Here is a 24,495-nt window from a genome sequence, read left to right on the forward strand (position 1 = left end):
CATACATCTTGCTTACCAGATGGTAGAGTTTTGTCAGGACTGGCTCTCCCAAGGCCGTCAGTAGCTCTAATGGAATGTTGTCTACTCCCGGGGCCTTGTTTCGACTCAGGTCTTTCAGTGCTCTGTCAAACTCTTCACGCAGTATCGTATCTTCAGTTTCATCTTCATCTACATCCTCTTCCATTTCCATAATATCGTCCTCAAGTACATCGCCGTTGTGTAGACCCTCTATATACTCCTTCCACCTTTCTGCTTTCCCTTCTTTGCTTAGAACTGGATTTTCATCTGAGCTCTTGATATTCATACAAGTGGTTCTCTTTTCTCCAAAGGTCTCTTTAATTTTCCTGTAGGCTGTATCTATCTTACCCCTAGTGAGACAAGCCTCTACATCCTTACATTTGTCCTCTATCCATCCCTGCTTAGCCATTTTGCACTTCCTATCGATCTCATTTTTGAGACGTTTGTATTCCTTTTTGCCTGCTTCATTTACTGCATTTTTATATTTTCTCCTTTCATCAAGTAAATTCAATATTTCTTCTGTTACCCAAGGATTTCTACTAGCCCTTGTCTTTTTACCTACATGATCCTCTGCTGCCTTCACTACTTTATCCCTCAGAGCTACCCATTCTTCTTCTACTGTATTTCTTTCCCCCATTCCTGTCAATTGTTCCCTTATGCTCTCCCTGAAACTCTGTACAACCTCTGGTTCTTTCAGTTTATCAGGTCCCATCTCCTTAAATTCCCACCTTTTTGTAGTTTCTTCAGTTTTAATCTACAGTTCACAACCAATATATTGTGGTCAGAGTCCACATCTGCCCCTGGAAATGTCTTACAATTTGAAACCTGGTTCCTAAATCTCTGTCTTACCATTATATAATCTATCTGATACCTTTTAGTATCTCCAGGGTTCTTCCATGTATAAAACCTTCTTTCATGATTCTTGAAACAAGTGTTAGCTATGATTAAGTTATGCTCTGTGCAAAATTCTACCAGACAGTTTCCTCTTTCATTTCTCTCCCCCAATCCATATTCACCCACTATGTTTCCTTCTCTTCCTTTTCCTACTCTCGAATTCCAGTCACCCATGACTATTAAATTTTCGTCTCCCTTCACTACCTGAATAATTTCTTTTATCTCATCATACATTTCATCAATTTCTTCATCATCTGCAGAGCCAGTTGGCATATAAACTTGAACTACCGTAGTAGGCATGGGCTTCGTGTCTATCTTGGCCACAATAATGCGTTCACTATGCTATTTGTAGTAGCTTACCCGCACTCCTATTTTTTATTCAGTATTAAACCTACTCCTGCATTACCCCTATTTGATTTCGTATTTATAACCCTGTATTCACCTGACCAAAAGTCTTGTTCCTCCTGCCACCGAACTTCACTAATTCCCATTATATCTAACTTTAACCTATCCATTTCCCTTTTCAAATTTTCTAACCTACCTGCCCGATTAAGTGATCTGACATTCCAGGCTCCGATCCGTAGAACTCCAGTTTTCTTTCTCCTGATAATGACGTCCTCTTGAGTACTCCCTGCCCGGAGATCCGAATGGGGGACTATTTTACCTCCGGAATATTTTACCCAAGAAGACGCCATCATGATTTAACCATACAGTAAAGCTGCATGCCCTCGGGAAAAATTACGGCTGTAGTTTCCCCTTGCTTTCAGCCGTTCGTAGTACCAGGACAGCAAGGTCGTTTTGGGTAGTGTTACAAGGCCAGATCAGTCAAGCATCCAGACTGTTGCCCCTGCAGCTACTGAAAAGGCTGCTGCCCCTCTTCAGAAACCACACGTTTGTCTGGCCTCTCAACAGATACCCCTCCGTTGTGGTTGCACCTATGGTACGGCCATCTGTATCGCTGAGGCAGGCAAGCCTCCCCACCAACGGCAAGGTCCATGGTTCATGGGGGTAAAATATTCTTGGGTAAAATATTCCGGAGGTAAAATAGCCCCCCTTTCGGATCTCCGGGCGGGGACTACTCAAGAGGACGTCATTATCAGGAGAAAGAAAACTGGCGTTCTACGGATCGGAGCGTGGAATGTGCGATACAAAAACCATTTTGATATCATCGCTTGGCGACGATCATAGCGAGCAGCAGGGTGAGCAGCGATGGTGCAGGTTAAATGGGCCGGTAAGGCTCTTGTTTCATCATCGCTGGGCCATGCTGGCGAGCAGCTAACAGTGAGATGGCAGTATAAAAGCACACTACGGCCCTCGTGACACATGTGATACATCGCTGGTATCTAGGGAGCAATATCAGGTTCTCTTTCTGGTACCGCCACACACTATCGATTTACGAAGCGATTTCAACTGCTGTTTCGAATATTACCTTATCAGGAAGTTCCATTTTGTAAAACTGTCAGCTAAGTTTTAGCAAACTATGTACATCGACTAATCATCGTAAAAAGTGGAACTGAAATTTATTACACTTGTTTTGTAAAGTTTCTGTAATTCAGAGTAAATTTATCTGATACTTATACAAAAAGACTTGTTGAAAATGTCTTTATTTTCGGACCGTATTTCATCAGCTCATTATTAGCTTTAAAGGAATTTCCTCAGTCTGCTGATTCCTTTTTTGAAGTGTTCAAAACAGTTTTTGTGTTTTTGCTGAAGGAATTTAGTTTTTCTGCAGTGATAGAGTCCTGTTCTGGAAAATGGTAATTAAACCCCATACGACCAAGCAAATACAGATTTTTCGTAATATCTCTAAATCGCCTAAAATGAATGCAGGTATTGTTCCTTTGAAGAAAGACAACTCGATTTACTGCCCTTCCTTCTATCTGAGCCTGGGCTCTGCCTCTAATAATCTCATCAGTGACAGGATGTTAAAAAAATAATTTATCTTCCCTCCTTGAAAATAAAAGATTTTAATTCTATGATGATTTTACACATAATTTAATTGGTTTAACCCTCTAACCATCCAAGGTACTTGATGCCTAATCTGCAGCATATTCCGATCCTGTTTGTCCCTCGGGATTTATGAGCATTTATTCTACTCACAAGCTTTAATTTTTGTAGGACAACTCTTTTCAAGTATATTATCTATCTCTATGTTACAGAATGAATTACGTTGGTCATTCAAGCCAAGTTTCTTGTTCATTCAAGCCAAGTGTCTGAATTTTGCAGTGATCCCAGTTTCGTGATTTATCACATCTAGCCCCTTTCTTCTACATACCTAATTAATTTATGTTCCACTCTTAACGCAGATTTATCTTTGACCTCCGTACACAAGATGGGACAGACACATCCGTTTATGGGAAAATAATAGTAATAATAATACTGTAATAATAATAAGTTGCCCAAGTGGCGTCAAATACTGTAAAAGAACTTGCACCATGTGATTGAACAAACCCAGAAGCTGTCTACCGGCAAATGATGCCATACAATCATTTAATTTTACCTTAGAATGATTTCCAAAACCAATTTCGTTGTTTTAATATGAAAAAATAACACTTCGCTGCTATATTTTAGCAATTTTTCCATGCTTCATCATTTGTTTCTTTCAGCTGCCAGGGATCCCCTATTCTCGAGGGCCTCATGGCTCCAACCTAATTGCTTCCCTGTTCCATTGACCCGTGCACCAATCTCGATGATCCTGTGCCCATTGCTATCGCAACTGACAATGTCATGGGATCATCATGGCAGCACATAGGGATCATCTGGGTTGGAGCTATTGTTCAGCAGTTGTGCCAAACAGTTTGCTCCAGAACACTTACTGATCCAGCATTGTACCCTGCCATCAGATACGCCAGAGATCGCCGCCTATTGTGCTTTACAGAGTGGGAAAGCCACCACCCTCCACGTTCTGTACTGACGCGTGGACATCCAACATCTTGATGTGGATTCGTGGGTCTTTCCGTAGATGCTCTTGACAGTAAGTTAATGCAGATGAGTGGGAAGATCAAACCTGTTATGTTCGGATACAGTGTTACAAGTGTCCTGCTTGACACAATGAAGTCGTTTAAATATCTGGGCGTGATGTTACAAAGCGATATTAGATGGAACGAGCGTGTGAGAATTGTGATAGGGATGGCAAGTGGTCGACTTCTGTTTGATGGGAGAATTTTAGGAAAGAGTGGTTCAGCTGTAAAGGAGACGGCTTATTGGACGCTGGTGCGACGTATTTTTGAGCACTGCTCGAGTGTTTGAGATCTGTACCAGATCGGACTGAAGGAAGATACCGAAGCAATTCAGAGGGAGACTGCTAGATTTGCTACCGGCAGGTTCGAAAAACATGTTAAGTGTTACGAAGATGCTTCAGGAACTCACATGGGAATCCCTGGAGGGAAGGCGACGATCTTTTCGAAAAACACTATGGAGAAAACACGCATTTGAAGTTGACTGCGGGACATACTATTGCCGCCAACATACATAGTGCATAAGGACTACGAATATAAGAAACGAGAAATTAGGGCTCATACGGAGGCGTACAGACAGTCGTTTCTCCCTTGTCCTATTTGCGAGTGGAACAGGAGGGGAAATGACAAGTAGTGGTACAGGGTACCTTCCACCACACACCGTACGGTGGATTGAGGAGTATCTGCGAGGTCTGTCTAAAAAGTATCCGACCTTTGATTTTACCGCCCAAAATAGAGACGATAGCGCCACACCACTATATACAGTAAAGGAAGAGACCTTCACGCACATGCGTGAATTTTATCCCCGCCTTCCAGCGTGTCAGCCGCTGCCTGTTGGTCGCTGAGTGAGGTGCTACACAACATGTTCGTCGGATTACCGATTCTCTCAAGATGACTGAACGTGTTGAGCAACGATACTGCATCAAATTTTGTCAAAAGCTTGGTGATTCTCAAAGCGAAACAACTCGTAAGATTCGGCATGTGGTTGGTGAACATGCGATGGGTATAACAAAAATTAAGGAGTGGTTCAACCGATTCAAAAACGGCTGCACATCAACGGAGAGTGACCAGTGTTCTGGCAGGCCCCACACTGCTCAGAGTGCAGCTGTTGTTGATATGGTGCAAACTTTGGTGATGGCAGATCGTCGTTTGACCGTGCAGGAGATTGCACAAGAGGTTGGAGTGAATAAAGATTCTGCACATACAATTTTGCGTGATGATTTGAACATACACCGAGTGGCTGCGAAATTCGTGCCCAAGTTGTTGAAGCCGGAACAAAAAGACCTCCGTTTTGACATTGCATAGAACCTTCTGGACACCACTGACACTGATCCTGGGTTTCTGAACAGCGTGATAACTGGAGATGAGTCATGGGTGTCCGGGTAGGACACAGAAACAAAAAGACAGTCGTCGCAATGGAAGCATCCCAAGTCTCCGAGGCCGAAGAAAGTGTGGCAGGTGCGAAGCAAAATCAAGGTGATGCCGACTGTCTTCTTTGATGTCCGTGGAATTGTGCATCACGAATACGCACCAGAAGGACAAACAGTGACAAAGGAGCACTTATCAAAATGTTCTCCGGCGACTCCGTGAAGCAGTTCGGCGCAAAAGACCAGACGTGTGGACAGCGAAAAACTGGCAACTGCAACACGACAACGCCCCTGCACATTCATCCCACTTGATCCAAAATTTCTTGGCCAAACGTGGAATTACAGCCGTTCGCCAACCTCCATACTCTCCAGGAACGGCTCCTTGCGACTTCTGGTTGTTTCCAAAATTGAAGATAACACTGAAAGGATCCCGTTTTGGGAGTAGAGAAGAGATAATGCGGAACACGACGATGGAGCTGAACACCATTCCAAAAGAAGACTTCCAGAGGCGTTTCCAGCAGTGGAAGGATCGATGAGCTAAATGTGTGCAAGCACAAGGGGCCTACTTTGAAAGGGATAAGGGTCCCAACCCCGTCAGGTAACCGAAATATTTTTTCTGGCCAAAGGTCGGATACTTTTTTAGACAGGCTTCGTATGTAGATAGATATAGATGTGGACAATAGCATGGGAACAACCGACCAGCTTACCGTTTCTGAGATGCTCGTTCCCAGATGGCGGACTATAACAACCAGCCCTTTGTCAAAGTGGTTCTTGTCAGTAAATTTCCCTATTCGTGGTCCATATCGTCTCTGCTTCACTTATACACTTTACGTACAGCGTCACGTACCTGAAAAGTCATCAGAAGGGATTTACAGTGGGTAGTAGTCACAATATTTTGACTCATCGTATCATCTAAAATATCAAGAGTTTTTCCTTAAATAATTGTTAGGTAATGTAGGAAAAGTTGCATGTTTTAGGCCCAGTGGGCCAATTCGGACCGACTGATCACCATGTCATGATTGGCGAACGGCGTCATTGGATGCAGTTTGAAGGGGCATGTCGTCGGCACACTGCTCCCCTGATCGTTGTCAGATATACTAACACTAGAATTTCTAATCGTACGAGTAGCTCCTCAGTTGGTCTCACGAGGCTAAGTGCACAGCTAGCAGTCTTCCCACCACGGAAAAATCTTTGCAATATCAGGAATCGAACCCCGGTTCCTCACACTGCACTCAGCTGCGCTGACCACTCAACTATGGAAGCGAACCTATAGACAAATGTTGATAACATCCCAGGTACAGGAGTCACTGTACCCAAATATCGAGTTGTTTGCTTTAGTCATTACTTCCTTAATTAAAAACCACAAGATGGAAACTAATGAGAAACAACCGTTCCTCATTTGAACAAGGCTACTTTGTTGACATGTGCCCTCTGTTGCTGACTGAACAACTTGAAAAAGAGAACTGCAGCAACTAGAAATTAAAATTCACAGTGTTAACTTTTATCACACCACAGAGATCCCTGTAGAGAAGTAGTCGTTTGAAGTAGGGAAACTGGGGAGGATTCGCTGCCATACTAAACACACCAGATGGGACGAGTTTCTTCCTCAGTTTGCGGACATACTAAACAGCCTTATCTATTCATTCACGGGATAGTCTACTGATGTAGTTGACGACTTGCAGCACGCTAATCACATCAATAGGAACAGTTACTGGAGTACCTACACCCGCCCCCCACCCCAAAATATTGACTAGTAAGAAAAATTAAATGTGCACTGGAACATAGCCAAAAGAAAGAGGAACAGAGGGTGCAGATACATGATCAGAATACAGAACATACAGTCTTCAAACTGGGGCAGTTAGTAATGGTATGCAACCAGCTGAGGGCTGGCCCAATCAGGGAAAGAAGTACTAAGTCATGTTTGTTATATGGGTGGCCCTACAAAATGGCAAAGAGGCTATGAGATCATTCCCATACATGGGAAAATCCAGCCGATGGAATCCCTAAAGGCATTGATTTAATTGTAAACTTTAAAAAAATTCATGTAACAGGGACAAGGAACCTATTCCATTCTGCCTATGTGTAGCATGTCTAGAGTTTCATTGCGCGTGCGTGCGTGACAAGCTTGGCGCTGTTATTGATAGTATCTGCCCTGTGTAGGGCTCTGCCTTGTCTGTGGGAAATGTGAGGACGCCGACCCCCAAGAAGCATGTGAGCAGCGATGGGCGGGGATTAGGGGCACGCACAACAAGCTGGAGGAGAGGGGCTTTCTAGCGGCAGTGTGGACGGTTGGAGGTCTGGTTTAACCCAGGACGTGTGAGTGCTCTGCTGGACGCCGGCAGTAGCTTGTGGAGTGTTATTGGCGCCAACATGCCGGTTGGAGCTAACTGTCAAATACTTGACAGTTGGAGGAAGCGATCTTGCTCAGGGAACCATTGCGTGCCTATTTTGTGGAGTTTGTAGTCAGCCCTTTTCTGTAATGGGCAGTAATTTTATACTTAACTGACGTGTGACTGGCCGTGTGGTTCTAGGCGCTACAGTCTGGAACCGCGTGACCGCTACGGTCGAATCCTGCCTCGGGCATGGATGTGTGTGATGTCCTTAGGTTAGTTAGGTTTAAGTAGTTGTAGGTTCTAGGGGACTGATGACCTCAGATGTTAAGTCCCATAGTGCTCAGAGCCATTTGAACCATTTTTTGACGTGTGACTCATGCATCCTGGTTCCTTCCGGACCTAGCTGGTATCTGTAGTCCTTCCTCCAGCATTCTGTTGTGAGTGTAAGTGCTCGTTTGTATTTTTCTGCCAGCTTGTGTCTAGCCGATTTTGTGGACACGTATTCGATATTTGTGAGGAACGTGGATTGTAATTTGGATTTTGATTCCTACTTACCACATTACTTGGTTGGGTGCCTCAGTTCAGAGAGTGTCCAAGCTTACTGTTAAAATTATTCTGTACGCTACTTCTCTGGTATATTATCTATTCAGTGCTTGTCAGCCTAGTTTTATCTACTGATATTTTGTATTTTATTAGAATAGTGTTTAACTGTGGTTATGTGAGCGTGTATTACAGGAGAGATTAGCCATTATTTAGTAAATTGTTTACTGAATTTAGGAGCGATCTGGAAAGGGGCCTCACTGTATGCTTTAGTTGGTCTTGTGGATTTCATCAGATCATTTTTGGTCATGTAAATTAATCGTAGATTCATGAAAACGGTATCTATTTTTTCTAGTAAATCCACATTATTTGTTATTATCTGTTTGCCGAACTAGAAACCCGTGTAATAACTTTACTGTGTTTGTAGTGATGGCAGGATCGAGAACTTCAGGGGGCCGAGGACTCTGTTCTAGCCAATCAAAAGAAATCAGACAGTCATCAAAGAGCCAAAAAGAAATCAAGCGTAATGTAGCCCAGCTGGTAGGCCACTTGGGGCACCGTACGGTTCAAGCGCGCACCTGGAATACTTGTAAAGTTCTCGTCCCTCCAATGTGTATCTGGTGTGCCTGCATCCATACTGTTGCGTTTTATGCGTCTGTTGTGACTCCAAGGAAGATAGTCTTACATAAATAAAACAAAGCTACGTTCACGTAAACAAAGCAAAAGTACAGCCGCTTCTGGAATTAGTTCAAATCGCTCCAAGCACTACGGGACTTAACATATGTGGTCACCAGTTCCCTAGACTTAGAACTACTTAAACCTAACTAACCTAAGGACATCACACACACTCATGCCCAGGGCAGGATTCGAACCTGCGACCGTAGCAGCACCGCGGTTCCGGACTGAAGCGCCTAGAACCGCTCGTCCACATCTGAAATTAGTATTTCGGTTAACACTCAAATAGATAAAAAAGAAAATAAAAGAGATAGGAGTAACTATGGAGGAATAAGTGTTACACTGTGTGATCAAAAGTATCCGGACACCCCCCAAAACATACGTTTTTCATATAAGGCGCATTGTCCTTGAGAAGTTCCCGCACTGAGACTTGTACAGTATCTCTGGTAGCATACAAGTGCATACACTATTTATGTGGATTCTGACCAGTAACGAAACAATTCACCATCATAGATTGTGTTCAGAATGACCACCGGCAGCGGCAATAGGCGCTTCCAGTCTGGTGTGGAACGACTGCTGCACACGTGCTGGCATTTCAGCGGAGGTGTCCGAGCTGGCTGCAGTAATGCGTTGTTGAAGTTCGTCGAGTGTAGTTGGTATGTCCTTGTAGACAACGTCTTTCAGGTTTCCCCACAGGAAAAATTCTACAGATGGTCTGTTAGGAGGCTGCGACACCTGTGCGCGTTCAGAGTTCCGTCTATGAAAACGGGCCTATCAGTTGATGGTTCGCTATCCGACACCACCCGTTTGCACTCCATGGACGCTGACGTTCCACCTGATGAAGCCAACGGGGATTGTCAATAGACCAATAGCGCATGTTTCGGTGGTTTACCTGGCCATGATTGATAAATGTGGCTTCATCATTAAACAAGATAGATGATACATCTGGAGTATCCTGTGCTAATGCTCTTGCACAGAAGTTAACACAAGTCTCGTAATAGTTTCCATGCAGTTCTTGATGGAGAGAAATGCGGTAGAGATGGAACCTATGTCGATGGAGAATGTGTAGGACACTTGCCTCACTCATGCCATCTCCTCGTGCGATTGCGCAGGAGCTAACGTGCTGATCAACAGCTACAGCAGCAAGAATATTAATCCCCGCCCTTGTGTCGTCACTTCTGTTGCGTTGTCTAGGTGTTACACTCCTCTTTCATGTAATTGATTGAAGAGGTTGATAAATAATTGCGGAGATGGTTGACGTCTCTTGTGATATGTTGCAACATATACTGTACAAGAACGAACTGCATTTTACCTATACTTTCCATACACCACGAGCATGTCGGCTTTTTCTGCATTGGTAAATCTCATCGTCCACTGACGACCTGCTGCTTGGACCGTTACACACTGACTGACTATCAGGTAGCAGCGCACTCAAGGAACATATAAGCATATTGTAAACAAACATGATAACATCGTACCTAGCAACGACACAGGTTGAATGGCACAAACAGTGTCGGTGTGGATTCTTTGGACAATACGATATCTCGTAAAAGACTCAGGCTAGACTCTTGCAAGAAACACCAATGCCATTCTGATTTACCCTACTTTTAGTTTGTTAATCTCAATAGCATTATTCCATTTTAAAAACTGTATGTTTGCACAAAACTATGCTTTCTAAGTATTATTAAAGCCTATTTGTTTTATTGGCTAACAAAATAAGCCCCTGCCTACCAACGCATTCTGTGAATCCGCATATCAATAGCACTTTCCAATATATGAGGGTGGTTTGAAAAGTCCTTGGAATCACCACGAGAGGTCAGCGCTAGCGCAATGAGTTGTTCACTTGATATTCATTGGACTGTTGCCTGTAAACACGTGCCACGTCAGTGCTCTTGGAAGAGAGCTGTGGCGGTGACGTGGTTCTGTTGTTGTTCCCGCGTATTGATTTGCGAAGATGGGAAAAATCGAAATTCGAGCAGTGATTAAGTACTTCGCAAAGAAAGGTATGAAAGCAAAGGACATTCATGCCGAATTCCAGAATACACTTGGGGACTGTCATATTCAACTGTTGCCAAGTCGACAAATGAATTTAAATTTGGTCGGAAGACCTTAGATGATGATCCGCGCAGGGGTCGGCCAAGATGTCTCACTACTCCAGAAATCATTGCAAAAGTGCACAAAATGGTCGTGGAGGATCGCCGATTGAAAGTGCATGAAATTTCTCACGCTTGCTAGACGTCATCTGAAAGGGTATATCACATTTTAACTGAAGAATTAGAAATGAAAAAAATTATCTGCAAGATGTGAGCCGCGACTCTTGACGCGCGCCCGCACACATGTGCCGTCACCAAGGCAAAATTACACGAATTAAGGTATGAATTATTGTCACATCCGCCTTATTCACCTGATATTGCTCCGTCAGACATCCATCTCTTCCCAAAACTGAAAATTTTTCTTGATGGACTAAGATTCATTTCAAACGAAGAACTGATAGCCAGAGTTGACAACTGTTTTGCAGGCCTCAAGGAAACTCATTTTCGAGATGGGATCATCCCTGATTAACTGAAAGTATTCTATCACCTGTGCGGGGTTGACGATAGGAGGTACTAATATGCCTTTCTGTGCATTCGTGATAGCTGCCGATAACCCTTCGTGTTCTCCTCTTAATTCTTGGAATACTGTAATCAATTGTATCATCTGCTCATTAAATACTGTCTCTAAGGTTAGCCACTCCAATCTCTGGTCTGTTTCGTTCCGAAATTTAGACACTTGTTTCTTACTTTCCTCCAAGTCGGTGCACCTTTGCCAGCTCTCTTCTGTGTTGTTAAACTCGGCTATCGCGGATTTCTCAGTCGTTAGTGCTTCCTGGATCAGATGCAATAGTTTTTTCTGTTCCTCTTCAACTTGCTTTGTTCTGGTCTCAAAGTACTCGGCGTCCTGTTCGTTTAACGCACTGAATAAACGTTTACTGGCCAGTCATACGAAGTTTACTGGCCAGCCATAGGGAGTCCTCGCTTATGCTGTGTTGATGACTTACGAGCTGCCTGTGATTCTCGTAACTTGTCTTTCCGCCATTCCACCACTTCCCCTATGGAATATCCTCCTTTAGCACCCAGCTCTGCTATCCGAGACCACTTGTCCCAATGAGTTATAGCTGTTTGCGCCAGTGAAAATCGTTTTTCTTCTAACTTCCCTAAACTGAAGTATCTTACTATTTTACGAGTGATGCTGGTGATCTGCACTTTTCCTTCCGCATCGCAGTATACAACTGGGATGGTGTGGAACTCCTTTGTCCGGTAGGTGCATGGCTTATAGGGGACTGAAGTCGCTGTTGTCCACATACTCATCAAAAGGGCTCCAAGCAGCATCGTAGTTGGGACCATCTGTAAAGTTAGAGAGGTTTTCCTTATCTGGGCATCTAAGCTTCTAACTTAATGTTTCTTTCTCTGTCCTTTCTTCCTATTTACTACTGCTGCCAGGATTTGGCTAATGGAGACAAAGTGATTGGGGTCCGAGGACCCCTCACCTCTAACTTTTGACTTCCCATACCCAAGATTCTCTTTAAGATGGAATTTAGCCTATTTTTTCTCCTCATATTTCAGAACAAATAAACTACTTTATCACAACATCACATGTCTAAAGTTACATGGACTGCTTTAATGTGTTCATGTTCAGTGTTATCAACTAAATCGTTAACTGGAGTACCCGTACTACATTTGGTTCAAGAGTCCTTACAACACAAAAGATCCTCTCCATGGGCTTGTTAACTTCTTTGATTGCCCTCTTCTCACACTTTCATCATTTAATATTATCTTGTCTCCTGCTTTGCATTCCTTTTGGTTTTCACTAGGATCATAATAATCCTTATTCTTCTCCTTAAATTCGTCACGAAAACTCCTTGCCATCTGATGCATCTGGCACATCTCTTCCTTCAGTTCCGTTAACTAACTGTCGTAGTTGTACTGTACTTCGGCCGGTCCCGCTGTAGGATCTCGGGACTAAGCATATTCTCCCAAAAATAACTCAAATGGAGTGAACTCAGTTGATGAATGCGGTGTAGTGTTTCATACAAAAGTGGCAAAATGCTTCCATTCATCCCAGTTCTCCTGCTTCGTTCTCACATAACGGCGTTGATAGTCTGTTATCTTTCGATGTGTCTTCTCACGCGCCCCTTTCGTTTGTGGATGATATGCACAAGACTGAATCTTCCCGATCTTCAGTACACTACAAACTCTCTTTAAAATGTCACTTAGACGTATGTTCCTTGATAACTGAATAACACTGACAGTACTCCATAGCTGCAAATTATTCTCTGTACTAAGACTCACGCTATTGTGTCAGCATCTTGTTGTGCTATAGGCTTCGCTACGACAAATTTCGTGAGGGAATCCCGAAACGTTGGATGTATCTGAAGCGGTCTGCTACGTCGATATAATAACAAGCGAATACCTGGTTGGGTTTTTCGGCCAGCAATTAGGGAATCTTCACTTTATTTGCATAATCTTGCTCTTCTGACAACTCTGGCAACTTTGAATGTACTCTCCTACGTCCTTCTTCATATCTTTCCATGACCTATTCCTTTTAATACGGTCATATGAACAGCTGATTCCTTGGTGTCCATCTATCGGTGAATTACGAAACTGCTTCAGAATAGCTCGCTTCTTCAATTTACTGATCACTGGTTGCTGGTCGCCTTGTTTTTCCTGGTCGATCTCTTCCACAGTCCTAATGATTGCAGCTGGGTCTTCCGGAATCCATGACAATCCATCTGCTACAGTGTTTTGTTATCCCTTTTTATATATTATCTCGAGGTCATATTCTGCCAGTTTAATCCTGAATTTCATTACTCTTGTCGACGGATCACTCACATGCGCCAGCCATTTCAAGGGTAACACATTAAATGTACTCGCAGCTGTGAATATGGACAACCATCAGCTATAGAATGGAATGACAACAATGAAAATCTGGGCCGGACCGGGATCCGAACCCGTATTTCCTGCTTATCGCGAGCGGTCGTCTTACCATTTGGCTATCCGTGCACGACTCACGGCCAGAACCAAACTTCAGTATGTCGTCAACCATACATCTACAACGTGTACTCGTACAGCCATTATGTATATTCCCATATAGGTGAGACATTTTACTTGAAAGTCGCTTGCCTGGTGTCCGCGGATAAATACGATACTGCAGTACCTATGTGATTCCGAATTACGATGCAAAGTTCCTTTGAACATGCTTGCATCGTAATTAAGAATAACATCGGCATTGAAATATCGTATTTCAATGGGTTGTGATCAGTTACATAAAATGAACTTTTTTCGCTGTATGTAAGATCGCTAGTGATTCACTGCCCACATTATGGCAAAAAGCTCCCGGCACTGTTCAACGTTCTGGATGCAAAGGCTATTGCCAAATTCTATCCTAATTCTCCTGACTCAGTAATGCCACAATTACTGCTTGTTAGCGACCCTTGTAAAAATTTTGAACTGCTTCGTAAAATCATAGTACTTTAAGATCAGGGGCTAACTATCTTCTCTTTCAATTCCTGTAAAGCTGCTTCCTGCAGAGTCGATCACTGGTAGTTTGCTCCTTTCTTCTGCAGTTCATGTAGCGGTTTCACTATACAGCTGAAGCTCTTGATAAATCGACGGTAAAATGAGATGATCCCTAGAACTCATGAACTATATCGTGGTACTGGAGTTGGATACTCTTTTATCACGTTCATCTTCTGTGAGTTGGGTTTTGATCCTTCTGTATCACGTGGTCTAAGTAAGTTATTTCTTATCGTAGGGACTCACACCTGTGAAGCTGCAAATTTAAATGGTTCAAATGAAACCTCTCAATCGGTTCTCTAAGACTGGCATTCTGCTCTTCTGACATACCTTGCAACTTGACTACATCATCTAAATAAACAAACACTTTGTGTCCCTGAAGTCCAGTTAGTGCTGTGTTCATGAGTCTCTGAAAAGTGGCTCCCCTATCTACACTACTGGCCATTAAAATTGCTACACCAAGAAGAACTGTAAACGATAAACGGGTATTCATTGGACAAATATATTACACTAGAACTGACATGTGATTACATTTTCATGCAATTTGGGTGCACAGATCCTGAGAAATCAATACCCAGAACAACCACCTCTGGCCGTAATAACGGCCATGATACACCTGGGCATTGAGTCAAACAGAGCTTGGATGGCGTGTACAGGTACAGCTGCCCTTGCAGATTCAACACGATACCACAGTTCATCAAGAGTAGTGACTGGCGTATTGTGACGAGCCAGTTGCTCGGCCACCATTGACCAGACGCTTTCAATTCATGAAAGATATGGAGAATGTACTTGCCAGGGTAGCAGTCGAACATTTTGTGTATCCAGAAAGACCCGTACAGGACCTGCAACATGCGGTCCTGCATTAGCCTGCTGAAATGTAGGGTTTCGCAGGGATCGAATGAAGGGTAGAGCCAGGGTCGTAACACATCTGAAATGTAACGTCCACTGTTCAAAGTGTCGTCACTGCGAACAAGAGGTGACCGAGACGTGTAACCAATGGCACCCCATACCATCACGCCGGGTGATACGCCAGTATGGCGATGACGAATACACGCTTCCAATGTGCGTTCACCGCGATGTCGCCAAACACGGATGCGACCATCACGATGCTGTAAACAGAACCTGGATTCATCCGAAAAAATGACGTTTTGCCATTCGTGCACCCAGGTTCGTCGTCGAGTACACCATCGCAGGCGCTTCTGTCTGTGATGCAGCGTCAAGGGTAACCGCAGCCATGGTCTCCGAGCTGATAGTCCATGCTGCTACAAACGTCGTCGAACTGTTCGTGCAGATGGTTGTTGTTTTGCAAACGTCCCCATCTGTTGACTCAGGGATCGAGACGTGGCTGCACGATCCGTTACAGCCATGCGGATAAGATGCCTGTCATCTCGACTGCTAGTGATACGAGGCCGTTCGGATCCAGCACGGCGTTCCGTATTGCCCTCCTGAACGCACTGATTCCATATTCTGCTAACAGTCATTGTATCTCGACCAACGCGAGCAGCAATGTCGCGATACGCTAAACCGCAATCGCGATAGGCTACAATCCGACCTTTATCAAAGTCGGAAACGTGATGGTACGCATTTCTCCTCCTTACACGAGGCATCACAATAACGTTTCACCAGGCAACGCCGGTCAACTGCTGTTTGTGTGTGAGCAATCGGTTGAAAACTTTGCACATGTCAGCACGTTGTAGGTGTCGCCACCGGCGCCAACCTTGTGTGAATGCTCTGAAAAGCTAATCATTTGCATATCACAGCATCTTCTTCCTGTCGGTTAAATTTCGCGTCTGTAGCACGTCATCTTCGTGGTGTAGCAATTTTAATGGCCAGTAGTGTATTATTCCCATCGGTAATTCTTTGTATGCGTAAGGCTCTTCTGGAGTAGAGAAGGTCGTTTTATCTCTATCATTCTCATTCCACAGTATCTGTTGGTAACATCTCGCATAGTCTGAAGAGGTGAAGCACTTGGGGTTTTCGCAAGCTATTTAAGATCTCATCAGGAGAGGGTAGTGGAAATACACAACTAATGCAGATGTCATTTAACCTCTGGTAATCTCAACTGTTCTACACTTTCGTTTCCCTGAGGCATCCAACGAAAAATTCCATCCACTTGTGCTCGGTGTAATGATATCCCCCATTAATACCGCACCTGTCTCATTTCGAGGATCTTTCTTTTGCGCCTCTGGTAGTCGATACGGTCGTCTATTTATAACTGCACCTTCCGCTTCTGGTTTCACCTTAATCACATGATTCTCTGTCTCAGTGTACATTAACGTATCTTCGTCCGCAGTTAGTGGTCTTGCGGTAGCGTTCTTGCTTACCGGGTTCGATTCCCGGCGGGGTCAGGGATTTTCCCTGCCTCGAGATGACTGGGTGTTGTTGTGTCGTCTTCATTATCATCATTCATCCCCATTACGGTCGGAGGTAGGCAATGGCAAACCACCTCTGCTAGGACCTTGCCTAGTACGGCGGTGCGGGTTTCCCGAATCGTCCCCTACGCTCCTCGGAGTATGGGACCTCACCATCATCAATGTATCTTCGGGCAGGTGAAATACATCACGATACGCGATACACAATTCAATAAGCAAAGTCCTTTCTTCTTCCTTTGCGTGATCCACGTGCACCGTTTCCTTTAATCTGCTAATTCGCATCCTTCTCTTTTGGTCCACTTAAACCATACTAAGTATGTGATGCCTTCTCCCACGTTAGGTACTGTTTCTATCTTCACTTTGGGACATTCCCATATAACTTCTTCTTCCGTGGTATTCAGATACTCGTGAGGCAAGTTCCTCTCTGCAGAGTTACCAAGGCTGCAGGTAAATAAACTCCCGTTTGTAACAGCTGCTTCTCCATTATTGCTTTGCTCAGGTCAGTATTCTACATATTAAGCCTTGAAATCTTTTTACCTCATGCCTCTATTCGTATAACGTTACAAAGACTCTCTTTACCTTCTATCAGCTTCTCATCTTCGTTCCTTGCTTTCTTTACATGCGTCGCCCTATCGCTTCTTACACGGAGGTGACAAGTCATGGGAAACCTCCTAATATCGAGTCGGACCTCCTTTTCTCCTTGTGTAGTGCAGCATCTCGACGTGGCACGGACTCGACAAGTCGGTGGAATTGCCCTGCAGAAATACTGAACCATGCTGTCTCTATAGCTGTCCATAATTGCAAAAGCATTGCCGGTGCTGGATGTTGTGCGCGAACTGTCCAATAAATGTTCAATGGGATTCATGTCGGGTGAACTGGGTAGCCAAACCATTCACTCGAATTGTCCAGAATGGTCTTCAAACCAATCGCAAACAGCTGTGCCCTGGTGACACGACATTGTTGTTTGGGAACATCAAGTCCACGAGTAGCTGCAATTGGTCTCCAAGTAGCCAAACATAACCATATCCAGTCAAAGATCGGTTCAGTTTGACGAGAGGATCCAGTCCATTCCATGCAAATACAGCTACTCCATTATGGAGCCACCATCAGCTTGCACTGTACCTTGTTGATAACTTGGGTCCATGGCTTCTTGGGGTCTGCGCCACACCAACAGCTCCTACCAACTGATATTAGGACTTATCTGACCAGGCCACGGTTCTCCAGTCGTCTAGGGTTCAACCGATATTGTCACTGGCCCAGGAGAGGCGCTGCAGGCGATGTCGTTCTGTTAGCAGTGTTGCTTGCCTGTTAGCAATGACAACTTACGCAAACGCTGCTGCTCTCGGTCGTTAAGTGAAGGTCGTCGGCCATGCGTTGTCGTGCTAAGAGGTAATGTCTGAAATTTGGTATTCTCGGCACACTCTTCATTCTGTGGATCACGAAATACTGAATTCCCTAACGATTTCCGAAATGGAATGTCCCATGTGTCTAGCTCCAACTACCGTTCCTCTTTCAAAGTCTGTTAATTTCCGATGTACGGCCGTAATCACGCCGGAAACTTATTCACATGAATTACCTGAGTGCAAATGAAAGCTACGGGAATGGACTGCCGTTTTGTATCTTGTGTAGGTGAAACTACGGTTATCTGCGTATGTGCTTATCACTATCTCATGGGTTTTGTCGCCTCAGTGTGTGTCTCCTGAATCCTCGTTCTGGAGGACTGCCTTCTGTCTCGGCTCTTTGTGTCCGATTCTATCTGGATTCTTACTGATACCAGCATCGCGACCCGTTTCTCTTGGCTGCCTAACGTCCTTTGCATGGAACACTACTCACCTCGTTGCGACTCTCTCCCGGTCAGCAAGATTCACTGGTTCGGTTCCCCGTCTGTAACCATATTGGTCTGCCATAGCGTCTTTGTTGTGTAATCTGTGGTTGCTCTTACACTCTCACAGAAGACTGTCTAAAATTCCTTCATATTGTTAACGTAACTCGTCCTCCACTATATTAAACTTGTGTTCAACCCACTCATCGTCATATATCCTCAGTGTTAACATCACGGCTGCGGGCATCACTATTACCTCTTGAGTGACCCCCTTGAGTTTTATTATTACGTCGCCGTCACTGCCTGCTGTATTCTTCAACGCTGATTCCTTTATTACGCTAACCCGAGAGGCACTGTTTACTATGAAACCTGTCGTTCCCACACTTCCCTGCACGCATTTTATATTTAAAAAAAAATCATTACTGCCCTTGCAATGTACTGAGTATGCTGCAGGAGTCGACTGCATATTAATGCCGTTCTTTCGTTTCCCGGTTTCTGAGTCTTCGTATTCGCTAGCCTAGCGTCGGTATTACTCTGTCGGGCTAAGTGTTCTGGTTGTTTGCAAATGTGGCATATCACGGGTCTTGCCTGATGTCCTTGAAGATCGCATCGACGACACGCTGTCGGTCACAGGTTTCCAATTTCCCTACGGTACCCTCAGCACAGAGTTTCCTCTATCCTTCTCGACGGTGGTGGAGCATTGGGTGCCCGTTTCTTTGCTCCACTACAACTCACCGTCTATTTTCCTGACGTGTTTCTCTATAGTGCAGTTCACAGTAATCTTTCCAGCGACTAGATTCACCATACTTTTCTTTGCAAGAGGACATTATGCCTCTTTTGTTAATTGTAGATTTACTGTTTATGCTAAAGTTAAATCCTCTCCTCTTGCTCTCATGACCGTTTTGATCCTCTCGTTTTCGACTCCCTACATGAACATGTCAACGCGACTCGCCTAATGGGCCATGCCATCGGCCCTTTTCTCTTTACTAGAGAATGATAAACACACTTGGTACTCCATTTTGATTCACAGTGCTGCAATAAAATTCCTTTCACATCTGCCCAAGTTGCTGTCAAATCGTGTACGAGTACTTTACTTTTAGCTGCACCGACAATCCTAGTTTTAAAAATTTTAGTAGCACATTGACTATGGCTTGGCGTTAGTTCCAATGATAGGCCATAGTTGTCCACGAATTCTCCAAGTTCATCTTTATTTCCATCAAAAATGAAATTGCATGCTGGTGGAGTATCGTATCAGTTGTGCGACTGGGTGATTCTGTCATTACCGTTTTACAAGGTCATCAGGTCTTCAAATTAATTGCAAAACGTTCTAGGCACTATATCTGAATGGTGCGGAAAGTGGCAGTTGACTCTAAATAATGATAAGTGTGAATTCATCCACATGAGTACTAAACGGTATCCGCTAAATTTCGGTTATAAGATAAAACACGCAAATATAAAGGCCGTAAATTCACATAAATGTTTAAAAGGGAAACTCTTCATTGCATCCTCCTCAGATTTAGTGGTATGAGAGTCCAGCGAACAGGCCGGCCGAAGTGGCCGTGCGGTTAAAGGCGCTGTAGTCTGGAACCGCAAGACCGCTACGGTCGCAGGTTCGAATCCTGCCTCGGGCATGGATGTTTGTGATGTCCTTAGGTTAGTTAGGTTTAATTAGTTCTAAGTTCTAGGGGACTAATGACCTCAGCAGTTGAGTCCCATAGTGCTCAGAGCCATTTGAACCATTTTTAGTCCAGCGAACAGCCCGTCAAAAACTGAACACAGATGGATCATGAAAACAGGAAGAAGATGTACTGAACTGTGAAAAAAAATAGAAACAGTGAACGGTCCAAGAAAATAAGTGTGATATAGAGCAGGCTGTAAGAACAACGGCATTGTGGTTTAAGTGGTACCTGTGTTGGACTGCCAAGTGGGTGAGCCGTGTTCAAACCTTTCCTAGAGCTAATTCTTTTTTTTTTCCGAAGCTCGCTGTATTCAAATTTGTGTCTGTGTCGTGGTATGACGCCCGTTTGCAACAGCGAAATGTAAGAAAGGAACCTATAATGACAGTTGACTCTGTACAACTACTCTATTAGTAGCTGAAAGAAAGTGGCTTTCGAATGGAACCGCAGACGTTTGATGACAAAGCGACAAGTCAACCGAGTGGCCGAGCGGTTCTAGGCGTTTCAGTCTGGAACCGTGCGATCGCTACGGTCGCAGGTTCGAATCCAGCCTCGGGCATGGATGTGTGTTATGTCCTTAGGTTGGTTAGGTTTAAGTAGTTCTAAGTTCTAGGGGACTGATGACCTCAGATGTTAAGTCCCATAGCGCTCAGAGCCATTTTCCTTGACAAGTCAACCGAGTCCTCCACCGGGAAACACATCTGGTGTGTCGTACACGTCATTAGTGGCAGTACGTGTGTCATATGACAGGAATCTCTTACCGACGCACCTAATTTGTACGCCTGGTAAAGTGAGCGAGAATGCTTCCTTGCTTGTTTTAGGTGTTGGTATGAATGTGAAATGATGAAAACGTAATAGTTTGTCACATAAAATGCAACAAATGTACGCAACAGTTTCACAATCACACAGTTTCTCGGTGTTCTGTCAAAACATATGTTTTTACGTTTTTGAAGTTGCGTTCCGTTTTGAAAGTTTTGGTTCTTGAATTCCTTTGTTTTAACATAGTTCACACCCGTTTATTTGTTGTTTTCATTTCTGTGAGACGTCCATGTGGTATCTCGCCTGCACTCACTATTCATCACGTTTACTTGGGACGGTAACGTATTCTTACCACATGATTCACATTCTGTAACCAGTATATAGTATGACAACTGCCACGACTACAGAAAGAGAAACATTTCAATGACCGGACCGGCAGTTCATAATGTTGTCAAAAATAAATAAATAAATGACACGAGGAAGTCTGTTTTATAGTGCAACACCGTAACCACTGGGCGACGACGCCACGGCTATACATGTTCCCTCAGTATTAAACTTGGGACGTTTACTGTTTTTATTTTGATTTTTTTTTGACAGTTCAGTACACTTTCTTCGGGTTTTCATGATTGATGTGTGTTTAGTTTCTGACCGTCTATCCACTGGGTCATCTTACCGCTAAAGCTGACTCGGGTGCGATGGGGAGTTTCCCTTGTTAGGGATTACAACTACGAATAACATAAATTAGAACGATCACATAGATAATGTTGTGGGAAAATCGAACCAAAGACTGCGATTTATTGGCACTTAGAAAATGGAACAGCTCTACTAAAGAGACTGCTTACATCACACCTGTCAGCCCTCTTATGGAGTATTGCTGCGGGATTTGGAATCCGCACTAGATAGAATTGACATCGAAATAGTTCAAAGAAGGGCAGCTCGGTTTGTATCATCGCGAAACAGGTGAGAGAGTGCCACGGATATGATACATGAATTGGGGTGACAACATTAAAACAAAGTGTTTTTCGTAGCGGCAGGATCTTCTTAAGAAAAATCAATCACCAGCTTTGTCAGAGTATGAAGATATTTTGTTCGCGCCCACCTACATAGGAAGGAATGATCATCATAATAAAATAAGAGAAATCAGAGCTATCACGGAAAGATTTGATAGTTCGTTTTTCTCGCGCTATGTTAGAGAGTAGATCGGTAGGGAAATAGCTTGAAGGTGGTTCGATGAATCCTCTGCCAGGCACTCAATTCTGAAATACAGAGTAATCGTGTATACGTAAATGAAAAGGTCTCAGGATTAACTTAAATGCGTCAAATGAGGCTATATGCTGAGCGAGGCCTTACTATCTTTTACATTAATATTAGGTGTTTTCTCACCCTTTTCGCAGCTGTAGACCTTGTGTCCATACTATGCTGTGCTCCACTCATCGTGTTTCTTGGTTAGCCGACAGTACTGCGTTGACGTCCCGTGCAGCCCTAAGTCTGGCATTCGGGGCGGTCGGCACCCACATGTCACTGCTTCAAGTATGGGTGCCCCCGAACTCGGTTGTCGTAACTGCCGCGAAGACATCCTGTCATGTTTACTGCTGCGGACTGCTAGCTGCGGTCTCGTAATTCTTCGACAACGGATGGTGAGTTCTTCTCGATTTATTTTTCTTTCCTCGCTCCTGCTGTATGCTATAAAGGACTGCTCTGCCTGTGCTCCGTACCTGGACTGCTTCGAACGATCTAGCTGGTTCTTCCTAAGAAGGGGCTTACTAGTTCTCCCAAGAGAAAATCCTATCTTCCGAACTCTAAGGCACCTTATTACTTCGTAAAGGTACTCAGCCAGGAATCGAAGCCAATACCCCACATCTGACACCAGTTTCACGTGTCGTAACCTGACGTGGTCCGGACATACTTACTTTAGAAGCTCACTCTCAGATCAGAGGTGACGCAGGATTTTTTAGTCGTCCGTTTCTTGGCACACGAGCGGCTGTGTGCAGGGGTTAAATAGTGCTGGCGCCACGCTGAGACTTTTCATGTCTCTGTGGTTGGAGACACTACCGAAAGACTTGGATACCAGGCTAAAGGAGTTACGTATGGTGACGACGCGGGAACGAGATTCTGGGTTGGCTTTCTGGTCTGCTTTTTATTGCTTCTACGCGTGTTAGCAATGCGCGTGCAGAAGAGCACAGACACTGGTTTACAAAAGCATAGATGAGGCTTACTAGATTCTCCAATCAGTTACCAGAACAAAAGGCCGTCTCGGCCTATAAGTTTGTTAAGATTCTGTAACATATGGTACTATTGGCCAAGAACCATGAAAATGTCAGGTTCTCTTGCTTTAATCGAAGCCTTAAGCTGAAGTAGTCGTCACACTGAAAGAGACGTTGGTTCATGCAGACAAATGTACAGTGGAAACCAGTAATCCTGGCCCGTAGGTACGTACAGGCAAGCTTTACCAAGTACTTCCTAGTGCACATAGTTAAGTGAGTCTTACTGCTCACTACATAGTATCTGCTGTAGGCTCGTTCATCCGGAGCTGCTGTCGTTCCCTAGAACACTCGAACTCTGCAAAATTCTGTCATGCTTGGCGTTTGAGGGCCACTATGGAGGGTGAGCCACTATGCAGGATGAACATTAACAAAACCGACAAACCTCAGGGACAGATTCCTGGCTATAAATGGAAGAAAAAATGTCCTACTAACATGTGTCAGAAAATGAAAGGTAACACACTTCAAAGCTGCATCGCATCCACGTCGCAACAAATGTTCAGAGTGGACTCCATGGGATGCAATGCTTGCCTTCACATGCAGCATACACATAATATTACTTTGGCTTACACCATGTTGCCAGGCCGCTTGCCTGGAGTTTGAACTAGGGTTCGTCTCAATATCGTGTAGAAGGTCCTCCAAATCCGGTGTACGCACAGTCCGCCGCTTCCCTGCACGTTCGTCTGTCTGAAAGGACTCATGATCACACAAACGCCCAAAATGTGCTTGAAATGTTGTGTGATGTCATTGGTGTCTTTGAGGGTACTTGTTTTGGTATTTTGGTATACCATAGCCGTGCTGCCCCTAGACCGATTTCATCTGTTTGGGCGTACACAGACACCATACTGGCTTCTTGCCGACATGAATACCGGGCCATAGCTGCATCACTCACACAGCCTGCAACACACAAGAAACACACGGCACGTGTCAGAAGAACTTTCATTCGTCAGCGCCACCTACCGTTGCAACGATGCATTTCCGGACACGTGTTCATAGGACTTTTTTTCCTCTATTTCCAGTCAAGAATCTGTCCCAACAGTTTGTAGGTTTTACTAACGTTCATCCTGCATACGGCGTTTGGGACTGTTTTCTTACAGATGGAACACGACTGCGTCGATTTTTACCTCCAATTTGCTATCAGTGAGCGTGGAATCAGTGGTTTCTCAGTGTGTGTGACCCCTTAATGGACTGACAAAAGCGAGTTGTACTGTGCTTACAGGTAATATTCATACTTGTTTGCTTGGCGATCTTTCATGATTCGTTCGTTAC

At 44.2% G+C, this 24,495-nt stretch overlaps 1 pseudogene; it reads left to right on the forward strand.

The window, feature by feature from the left end:
* The first annotated feature begins 5,003 nt into the window (after positions 1–5,003).
* Positions 5,004–24,495, forward strand: part of LOC126252301 (uncharacterized) — a 44,830-nt pseudogene continuing 25,338 nt past the window's right edge.

Source organism: Schistocerca nitens, chromosome 4, assembly GCF_023898315.1.
Source record: "Schistocerca nitens isolate TAMUIC-IGC-003100 chromosome 4, iqSchNite1.1, whole genome shotgun sequence".
NCBI classification, from domain to species: Eukaryota; Metazoa; Arthropoda; class Insecta; order Orthoptera; family Acrididae; genus Schistocerca; species Schistocerca nitens.